The sequence below is a fragment of the Gracilinanus agilis genome, chromosome 2 (assembly GCF_016433145.1).
Source record: "Gracilinanus agilis isolate LMUSP501 chromosome 2, AgileGrace, whole genome shotgun sequence".
In the NCBI taxonomy this organism is placed as follows: Eukaryota; Metazoa; Chordata; class Mammalia; order Didelphimorphia; family Didelphidae; genus Gracilinanus; species Gracilinanus agilis.
In genome coordinates, this window is record NC_058131.1 from 633,756,950 (window position 1) to 633,766,885 (window position 9,936).

General features: G+C 34.4%; 1 long non-coding RNA gene across 1 annotated transcript; it reads right to left on the reverse strand.

Moving 5' to 3' along the window:
- Positions 1-227: 227 nt before the first annotated feature.
- On the reverse strand, positions 228-4,403 carry LOC123236303. Its single transcript, XR_006505413.1, has 4 exons — positions 4,367-4,403; positions 4,166-4,199; positions 2,432-2,718; positions 228-810 (listed from the first exon to the last, which is right to left on the reverse strand). It is a non-coding gene; the product is annotated as an uncharacterized LOC123236303 (long non-coding RNA).
- Between the last annotated feature and the right edge of the window lie 5,533 nt (positions 4,404-9,936).

The window sequence follows — 9,936 nt, forward strand, 5'->3', positions numbered from 1 at the left end:
ATATATATATATATATATGTATATATATATACTCTGAAACCATAGTCCTGAATGTATTTTTAAGTGACCCCAAAATGAATATAGATGGAGAAAAATAACTGGATTAGATCAAGTATTCATAGAAGAGATCTGTTCAATAGCACTACAATGGTGAGGACTTTGAAGGAATGATTTTCAAAATACATGAAGGAGAAGTAGATACAAAAAACAAATGAAAAAATCTTGGAGTTTATTAATACTAAAATAAAGGTCAACTGAGAGAAAATTAAACTATTGGCTTATAGGCCTCCTTTCCTGTCACCATAAAAATTTTATGATCATACTCTGCATGTGCATTGAGACCATCATTGGTGGAGCATATTTATAGGAAATAGACTTTCATAAGTGATATTGTACAATAGGCCATATCTTTATCATCATACATTGATTAAACAAGGTTATGATGTAATTACTTATTGATTATAACAATGCATTTAATTCAACAGAGAAAATGTCACATTAAAAGCTCTCTTCTAACAAAGTTTCTCTCTTATATACATTTAATTTATGCAAAATACCTTGAAAGATATAAGAGCAGAGATAATTTTGTTTAATTAACTTCCAGTCATTAATACTGAGCAAAGCAAGAAACATAGAGATATATTCTTGCCAAAGATGTCTACTATCATGAAGGAGGTCCAGTGGAGAGTCCAAATCAAAAAGATGTTCCTGATGGATGATGAGGTGCTCCTAATGTTCCTCTTGGTGGATAATATACTTCTAATTGTGTTAAGCATGGGATCCATAACTACTCGTGTTATGTCTAAATGCCTGTATAGGAAAAAAACCTAGATGAATAAAGAATGCCTATTGTTTAGATTATGACTTGGAGTTTTCAGGACTATCATATAACATCACTTTTGTGTAAGACTGGGATACTACCAATGCTGGACTTTTTAACTGAAAGTACATACAATGACCTTGTTTGAATGTTTACATGGAATTTTTGTTTGTTTTTTTATTGATACTCTTGTGTAAGAACATCCATGCTTATGGTTTCAATTGGGTGAATAACTTTGAATGTGGAAATTCTTAAAAATAAGTAATTAAAATTTGCCTTTGACACACAGTCATTGAAAGTTGCTGGTATTACCTTTGCTCAAGTGACTTGGTCAAGGTCATACAGCCAGTATGTAATGGAAGCAGGATTTTTTAGACCTTCCTAAATGACTACAAAGTTAGCCTTCTGTTCACTACCTCTTGCTTCCTGTCATACTGTTTTTATTTTTAAATGTTGGCTAATCTTCCATTTGTCTTGCTTCCTTAACTAGATTGTAAACTCCTCAGTGAAGAGTTTTGTGTATACTAGTGGTTTCAAACTTAAATATACACTCTGGGTTCACATATTGACTTAGAAAACCACAAATTAACATTGTTTATGATGTATTCTAATTTTATTTATTTAGTAAACATTTCTTCATTACATTACATTTTAATCTGATTTGAACTGTTCTTGGGAGTTTTGCCCAATGTCTTTGTGGCTATCTGAGTTTGATATCTCTGGCATATACTAATAGCTTCAATTATTGTGAAGAATGAATCCTGTGAAGTGGTTGCATTATTCAAATGTGCCCTGTTCAAAGTTACAATTATATGTAGAATACGCTCGTTGGTTTTAGCCCAATGGAAACATACAATGAAAATGTGAATGATGTGACTATTAATGGAATTCATAATCTGTACTAATTAGGACTTGGCTATATTTCTTTCTCAGTCTTATAGCATCTGTCTGGTCTAAGGGCATATAAGTACTCAGTTTATGAAATGAATAAATCAATAAATGTAAAAATATCTCCTTATAAGGCTGCATTAGTATTTACTTTTTGTTGTTGTTGTTTTGGTATGAAACACTAGGATCCATTATCTCCTATGTCCATTTTTGTACTTAGCAAATAGTTTGGGACTGAAAAAAATCAACTGTCACATTCCTAATATCCTCATGACTCATTTGTTCTAGAAATTCTCTCCCAACTCCTAGATTTTGACCAATCAAAGTGGACCTAGGGTTCATGACTTTAGACCCAGAAGAAAAAAGCCAAAGTTGGTTCTTTGCCTATCCTCCCCTTCCCCTATATATCTACCTCTTTCTAGTTTAATTGATCTGGAAGTTCTAAGCCATAGCAATATAAGGTACTGAATAAGGCCTCTTCTTGGCTCTCAAGATATTAATTCTAATTTTTTTTCTCTCTCACAAAGCTGCTACCTAAGACTTTTGAAAAATATATTTCATTGGCATAAGTTTCAATGTTGTCCTCCCCAAATAAAATATGTGGAGATAAGTTGGTCTTAATTGCATATTATTTCCCATAAATGACACTTTATTTCCTATGCCCACACCTTTGTATGGATACCATTAGCTGTTTCCCATGCTTCTAAAGGACTCCCTACTTACCTATGCCTCTTGGAATTTTTTCTTCCTTTAAAAATACTTAGAATAGCTCCAATTATAAAATGGAACTTTGGCAACAAATTATATATGTTGCTGTTTTATTCCTCCAGATATTAATGCTTTTCCCTTAAAATGAAAGGGAATTGTTGAATTGAGATTTTTATTAGACATGTAGAGATGATAGAAGGAAGGACCATGAATAGAGGCTGGACACAACTGTAGGACACTGTCCTATAAAAATCATGTCAGATGAGTCAATGGTCAGAGACAGCAAAGGCTGGTAAAGAAACCTGAAGACAAAAAATTGGAGTTATGTTTATTTTGTTACATGAGGGAAAAAAGATAAAATAATTATAGAAACTCATGGTGGTGATGGATGAGATTAAAATGGAACTGTTCAAAACTTATTTTGCTTCTGTTTTCTCTGTCAAAAGGAATTCATTTGCTCTGGAAAGGACAGAATGTTTTTGTTGATTTTTGCCCGAAGTTGATACTTCATATCAGTTTGAAGGTATTTATAGAGCATGTAGCTACACTTTATTAGAAAATAGGTCCAAATGAAGTATATTAATCCATTAATCAATAATTTTTATGAAATGCCAATTATATACCATGATTTGTGCTAGGTGCTTGGGATATAAAGCCAAAAAAAGTAAGAATCTTTGCCTGTAAGGAGTATACTCCAGCAGAACAAAACAATATATTCAAAAGGGCTTAAATGTCTTTGTGGAGTTTCAAACTATTAAAATTTAAGGCAAATATAGCCTTAATATAAGTAAGCTATTAAAGCTTATGGCATTGAGACTTCCAGGCTAAGATGGCTATAGAGTAGAAGGAACTTCATGACTCTTCCTACTACAGATCACAACAAAGCATCTCAAAAGGACAGAAATCAAAATCACATGAGGAAAGGGGCTCTGCCAAGTGGTGCAGCCTTGAAGGTAGACAGCATTTGGGCATTTTCATCCTCTAGGGGGATAAAATTACACCTGCCAAAGCATGAGCTAATTAAGCCCCCACCACACCACCTACTGGGCCAGAGTCAGAGTGAGGGCTGGGGCAATCTCTAAATTTTCAGGGGCTGGCTGAGAGTACCACAACCATACCTTTGAGGGAAGGATAGGGGCTTGGAAGTGAGACTTGAAACCTGAGGCTGAGAAGCACAGAGTTTGGAGCTGAGAGCTCAGAGTATGGGTATGGAGACAGGAAAGACCAAGGCTGGCCAAGCAGACCCAGGATGGTCCTGGAAGACCCAATGGAGACTGGAAAAATAGCCTCAAGGCAAGACTCTTTAAAGCCCATTACACCAAGAACTGCCTGCCAACCTCACTCAGACTTCTGGCTAAGAAGCCAAGATAATTCAGAGAAAAAAAATGAACATAGCAATGGCAACCAACATGATGGATCTGTAATCCATAAGTACCAAAAGAAATAAAAAGCCTATTACCCTGGATAACTTCTATGGAGAAAAGGAGCATAGTACAGAGGTGATAGCAAAGAGTGACAAACAAGCAAACACATCCAAACTTTATAAAAAAATGTAAACTGGTTACAAGCTCTTGAGGAACTGAAAATAAAGTTTAAGAACAAAGTAAGAAAGATGGAAGAAAAATGGGCAGAAAAGTGGGAAAAGAAATGCAAGTAACTTAAAAAATAACAGTTTAAAAGGCAGAATCTCCCACTTGGAAAAAGAAACACAGAAATCACATAAAGCAATAAGTAAATTGGAGAACTGACCTGTTAGAATCCATGAAAAGTAGGATGAACCAAACTGAAAGGAAAATCAAAAGATCATAGCTGAAAACCAGTCTTTAAAGACTAGAATTAGGCAAGTAGAAGCTAGCAATCTCACAAGACAGTATGAATTGATAATGCAAAATGAAAAGAATGAAAAAAATAGAAGGAAACATGAATTATCTCATTGGAAAGACAACTTACCTGGAAAACAGATCCAGGAGAGACAAACTGAGAATCATTGGTCTACCTGAAAACCTAGAAAAAACCAGAAACCTTGACATAATATCACAAGAAATGATCCAAGAAAATTGCCCTGATATTCTTGAACAAGAAGGCAAAATAGACATTGAGAGTCCATAGATCACCTTCTATATTAAATCCTCAAAAGACAAACCCCAGGAATGTAATTGCCAAATTCAAGAGCTTCCAAGCTACAGAAAAAATATTGCAAGAAGCCAGAAAGAGACAATTCAGATATCAAGGAGCCCCAGTCAAGATTACACAGGATCTGTCAGCCTCCATGAGAAAGAACTACAAGGCTTGTAATATGATATTCAGAAAGGCAAGACAATTGGGTCTACAACCAAGGATCTTCTACCACCTACCCATTAAGACTGACTATATACTTCCAGGGGAAAGTATGGGTATTTAACAATATAGATTTCCAAGTATTCCTAAAGAAAAGACCAGAACTAAATGGAAAATTTGATGTCCAAATACAAAATTTGAGAGAAACATGAAAAGGTAAACAAGAAAGAAGGAAAAAAATTTTAAGGACTTCTGTAAGGTCAAATTGTTTTCACTATCATACTAGATAGAAGAATTATTCATAGGTAGAGGTTGTGATACTAAGTGGTTTAGGATGATATGTAAAAAAGGGGGTAGGATAGAAGATGGCACCAAGAGAAACTTAAAGGAAAAAGAAAAATAGGATAAATTATACCATATAAAGAGGCACATGGGAGGGGGAGGGGAATAATACTATTATAAGAAGGAGAGGAAGAGAGTGCTAATAGGTAATATTTAAACCTTACTCTCAGTGGAATAAATTCTGAGAGGGAAGAGCATCTAGATCCATTGGGGTATCAAATTCTATCTTACCATACAGGGAAACTGAGAGGGAAAAACCAAGGGGAAAATAAGGTGGGAACTCCCAAAAGGAAGGGGAAGAGAGAGTGGATCTTAAAGGAAAAATAAAAAGGAAATAAGAAGGGCAGGGTTGGGAAGGGAGGTAAAATAAGGGTGAGGAATAGGGGGAATGATTAAAAGCAAAACACTGGTGTAGAAGGAAATAGTGAAAGAAGAAAGGGCAGGACTAAAAGAAAAAATAAAAAACTATGGGAATACATGTGGTAATCATAACTCTGAATGTGAATGGGATGAACTCACCCATAAAACAGAAGCAAATATTATAGTGGATTCAAAACCTAAATCCTACCATATGTTGTCTACAAGAAGCACACATGGGGCAAGTAGACACACACAGGGTAAAAAAGAGGCTGGAGCAAAATTTATTGGGCATTAATTGAGAAAAAGAAGGCAGGAGTTGAAATCATGATATCTGACAAAGCCAAAGTAAACATAGATCTGATTAATATAGATAGGTGTAAAGAGTAAAAAGGTGTTTTGGTTGTGTGAATATTAAAAGGTTTGGTCGCCAGGGAATTGAATAATTTTCAATCCCCAATTAAAGAATCACCTCAAGTCAAAATGACTTTTATGGAAGTTTATTTACAAATGAAAAGAGGAAGAGAAAATAAGAAATTCAGAGAGAGGATAGGATAAATAATCTAACACACTAAGTAATTTGCTCTAGCCCCCTAGTTTAACCCAGGAAGATCTAATTAGTCCTCAATCAGAGGAGGCTCAAGCCTTGAGCCCAAGCCTGGAGAGCCCCAGAAGTGAATGAAGCAGAAGCTTCAGTCATAGAGTCTCTTGAAAGAACAATTCTGTGGAGAAGTCCAGGAAGATTTAGTCTTTACACTCACCATGTGTAATTCCAAGAGAGAGGTTAACAGCAGTCTCACTTAGTCCAAGATCTCAGCCAATGGTCTGAGCTCCTTCAGATCCTAGTCACCCACCTCAAGAAGAAGTGAGCAGCCAAGAGCCAAGAGCTAAGAGCCAAGAGCAGCCAAGAGCCAAAAGCGTGGGCCCCAGAAATTCTTTCAATTTATCCAGGCCATTTCTTTTTTCACTTCCTGTGCCTTCCTCTTAGTTTACATGTCCAATCACAATAGACGCTTTTCTTAGGACTGCCTAGAGGGTAGTCAGCCAATTCTGATTTGTCACCCATTCTTGCATACATGTGTCACAGACCTTCCCACTTGAGAGTTAAGTGAAGTTGTTTACACTTTTCGTGATTAAATTTAAGATTGGGTAGGGTAGATTTAATCTCATTATCACATAGGAAGGTAATTACATCCTGATAAAAGGCAATATAGACAATGAGGAAATAACAGTATTCAACATGCATGCACTAAATGGTATTGCATCCAGATTTTTAAAGGAGAAACTATTGGAGCTTAAGAAGGAAATAGATAGTAAAACTATAGTAGTGGGAAGATGAACCTTCCTCTATCAGATAAATCAAACCAAAGAAAGAGGTAAGAGATGGTAATGAAATCTTAGAAAAATTAGAGTTAATAGATATATGGAGAAAAATAAATAGGAACAAAAAGGAATGCATGTTCTTTTCAGCAGCACATGGTACATTCACAAAGATTGACCAAGTGCTAGGGCACAAAAACATTGCAAACAAATGCAAAAAAGCAGACATAATAAATAATTTTTTGAGATAACAATGCAATAAAAATAATTAGTAAAGGTATATGGAGAGGCAAATAAAAATTCATTGAAAATTAAATAATATGATTCTCCAAAATTGGTTGGTTAAGGAACAAATCATAGAAACAATCAATAATTTCATTGAAGAGGATGATAATGAGGAGACATCATATCAAAATCTTTAGGATGGAGCCAAAGCAGTACTTAAGGGAAAATTTATATCCCTGAATGCATATATAAACAAATCAGAGAGGGAAAAGGTCAATGAATTGGGCTTAGAACTTAAAAAAATTAGAAAAATGTCAAACTAAAAATCCCCAGATAAAAATTAAATTGGAAATCCTAAAAATTAAAAGAGAAATTAATAAAATTGAAAGTAAAAGAACAATTGAATTAATAAATAAGACTAGGAGCTGGTACTTTGAAAAAATAAAATAGATAAATTACTATTTAATCTAATAAAAAAGAAAGAAGAAAATAAAATTGACAGTATCGAAGATCAAAATGATGCCCTTACCTTTAATGAAGAGGAAATTAAGGTAATCATTAAGAACTATTTGGCCCAACAAATACAGCAATCTGGGTGATATGGATGAATATTTACAAAAATATAAACTGCCTAGATTAACAAAAGATGAAGTAGAATATTTAAATAATCCCATATCAGAAATAGAAATAGAACAAGCCATCAAAGAATTCCCTAAGAAAAAATCCTCAGGGCTAAATGGATTTACTAGTGAATTCTATCAAATATTAAAAAAGCAACAAATACCAACACTATACAAACTATTTGACAAAATAAGCAAAAAAGGAGTTCTGCCAAATTCCTTTTATGACTCAAATATGGTATTGATTACAAAGTCAGGCACACCAAAAACAGAGAAAGAAAACAAGAGACCAAGACCAATCTCCTTAATGAACATAGATGCAAAAATCTTAAATAGAATAATAGCAAAAAGACTCCAGCAAGTAATCACAAGGATTATTCATTATGATCAGATGGGGTTTATACAAGGAATGCAAGGATGATTTAATATTAGGAAAATTATCCACATAACCATATCAACCATATCAATAACCAAATCAACAGAAATCACATGATTATCTCAATAGATGCAGAAAAAGCCTTTGACCAAATACAATACTCATTCCTATTGAAAACACTAGAAAGTATAGGAATAGAAGGGCCTTTCCTAAAAATAATAAACAGTATATATTTAAAACCATCATCAAGCATCATCTGCAATGAAGATAAATTAGAAGCCTTCCCAATATGTTCAGGAATGAAACAAGGATACACATTATCACTTCTAATATTTAACATTGTACTAGAAACACTAGCAGTAGCAATTAGAAAAGAAAAATTTAAGGTATTGAAATAGGTAATGAGAAGACTAAACTCTCACTCTTTGCAGGTGATATGATGGTCTACTTAAAGAATCCTAGAGAATCAACTAAAAAACAAGTGAAAATAATCAACAACTTCAGCAAAGTTGCAGGATACAAAATAAACCCACATAAAGCATCAGCATTTCTATATATTTCCAACACAATTCAGCAGCATGAGTTAGAAAGAGAAATTCCATTTAAAATCACTTTAGAGAATATAAAATATTTAGGAATCTATTTGCCAAGACATACACAGGAATTATATGAAAACAACTGCAAACAGTGTCCACACAATTAAAACTAGATCTAAATAATTTGAAAAACGTTAATTGCTCATGGGTAGGATGAGCTAACATAATAAAAATGACCATTCTACCCAAATTAATTTACTTATTTAGTGCCATACCTATCAAACTACCAAGAAACTTTCATTCAATTAGAAAAAAATTATAACAAAGTTCATTTGGAAGAAGAAAATACCAAGAATATCAAGGAGTATAATGAAAAAATGTGAAGGATGGGGGCTAGCACTACCAGATCTTAAACTGTACTATAAAGCAGTGGTCATCAAAACAATATGGTCAGAAGAATCAATGGAATAGACTTGGGATAAATGTCCTTAACAAGATAGTATATGATAAACCCATAGATCTCAACTTTTGGGACAAGAATCCACTGTTTAACAAAAACTGCTGGGAAAATTGGAAAACAGTATGGGAGAGATTAGGTCTATATCAACATCTCACACCCTATACCTAGATAAATTCAGAATTCATAAATTACTTAAATATAGAGAAGGAAATTATAAGTAAATTAAGTAAACATAGAATAGCATACCTGTCAAATCTGTGGGAAATTGTATGGGTAATATTGAAAAGGAGGACTGCTTGGGCAAGGGATAACAAACTAAGAACAAATACCAATGGGAAATCACCTTTAGACCCACAAACACAGGACTTGGGAAATGAGTAACACCTATATGGAAGAATGGTGGTTAAATCAGTTAAACAGTGATCCAGACTCCAGTCAGCTGATGAATTATAATAAATCATTAATAATTTAACTAAGGTACTTCCAGGTTAAGGAGAACAGACAAGAAGCAGGAAACAATAATTTATTAAAGTAAAGAAGCTAGAGAGATGGGTAAATATGGATTCCTTAACTGGAGTTAACTATGGACCAGAGACAAGGAAAATGGATCACTGTACTAAAACCCTAACATTAACTAGATCCAAGCAGGATGGGGTCTCACTCTTTGGGTCCTTGTCCCTCCAGTGGTGATCTCAGATGTCCCAATGTCCCAGATGATAATCAGCCAGTAACTCCAGTAGGTAACAAACAGTGAGCTGGTACAGAATGGAAGTCAAACCTCCAAATTCCAAATCCAAATCCAAACTCCAGCTTGTACTTGCCCACAAAGTAGATGATATGCTGGAATGCTTTTGGGAGTTCAACACACAGACCTCCTTCCCAGTTGCAGCCAACTGTCCCAGCGCCCTGTGTCACACACACTTTTGCACTCTAAGGCTTCATGGAAAGTTCAGCTCATGATACCCTGCTTGGCAATATTTCTGTCTACATTTAAATCTATCTATTTA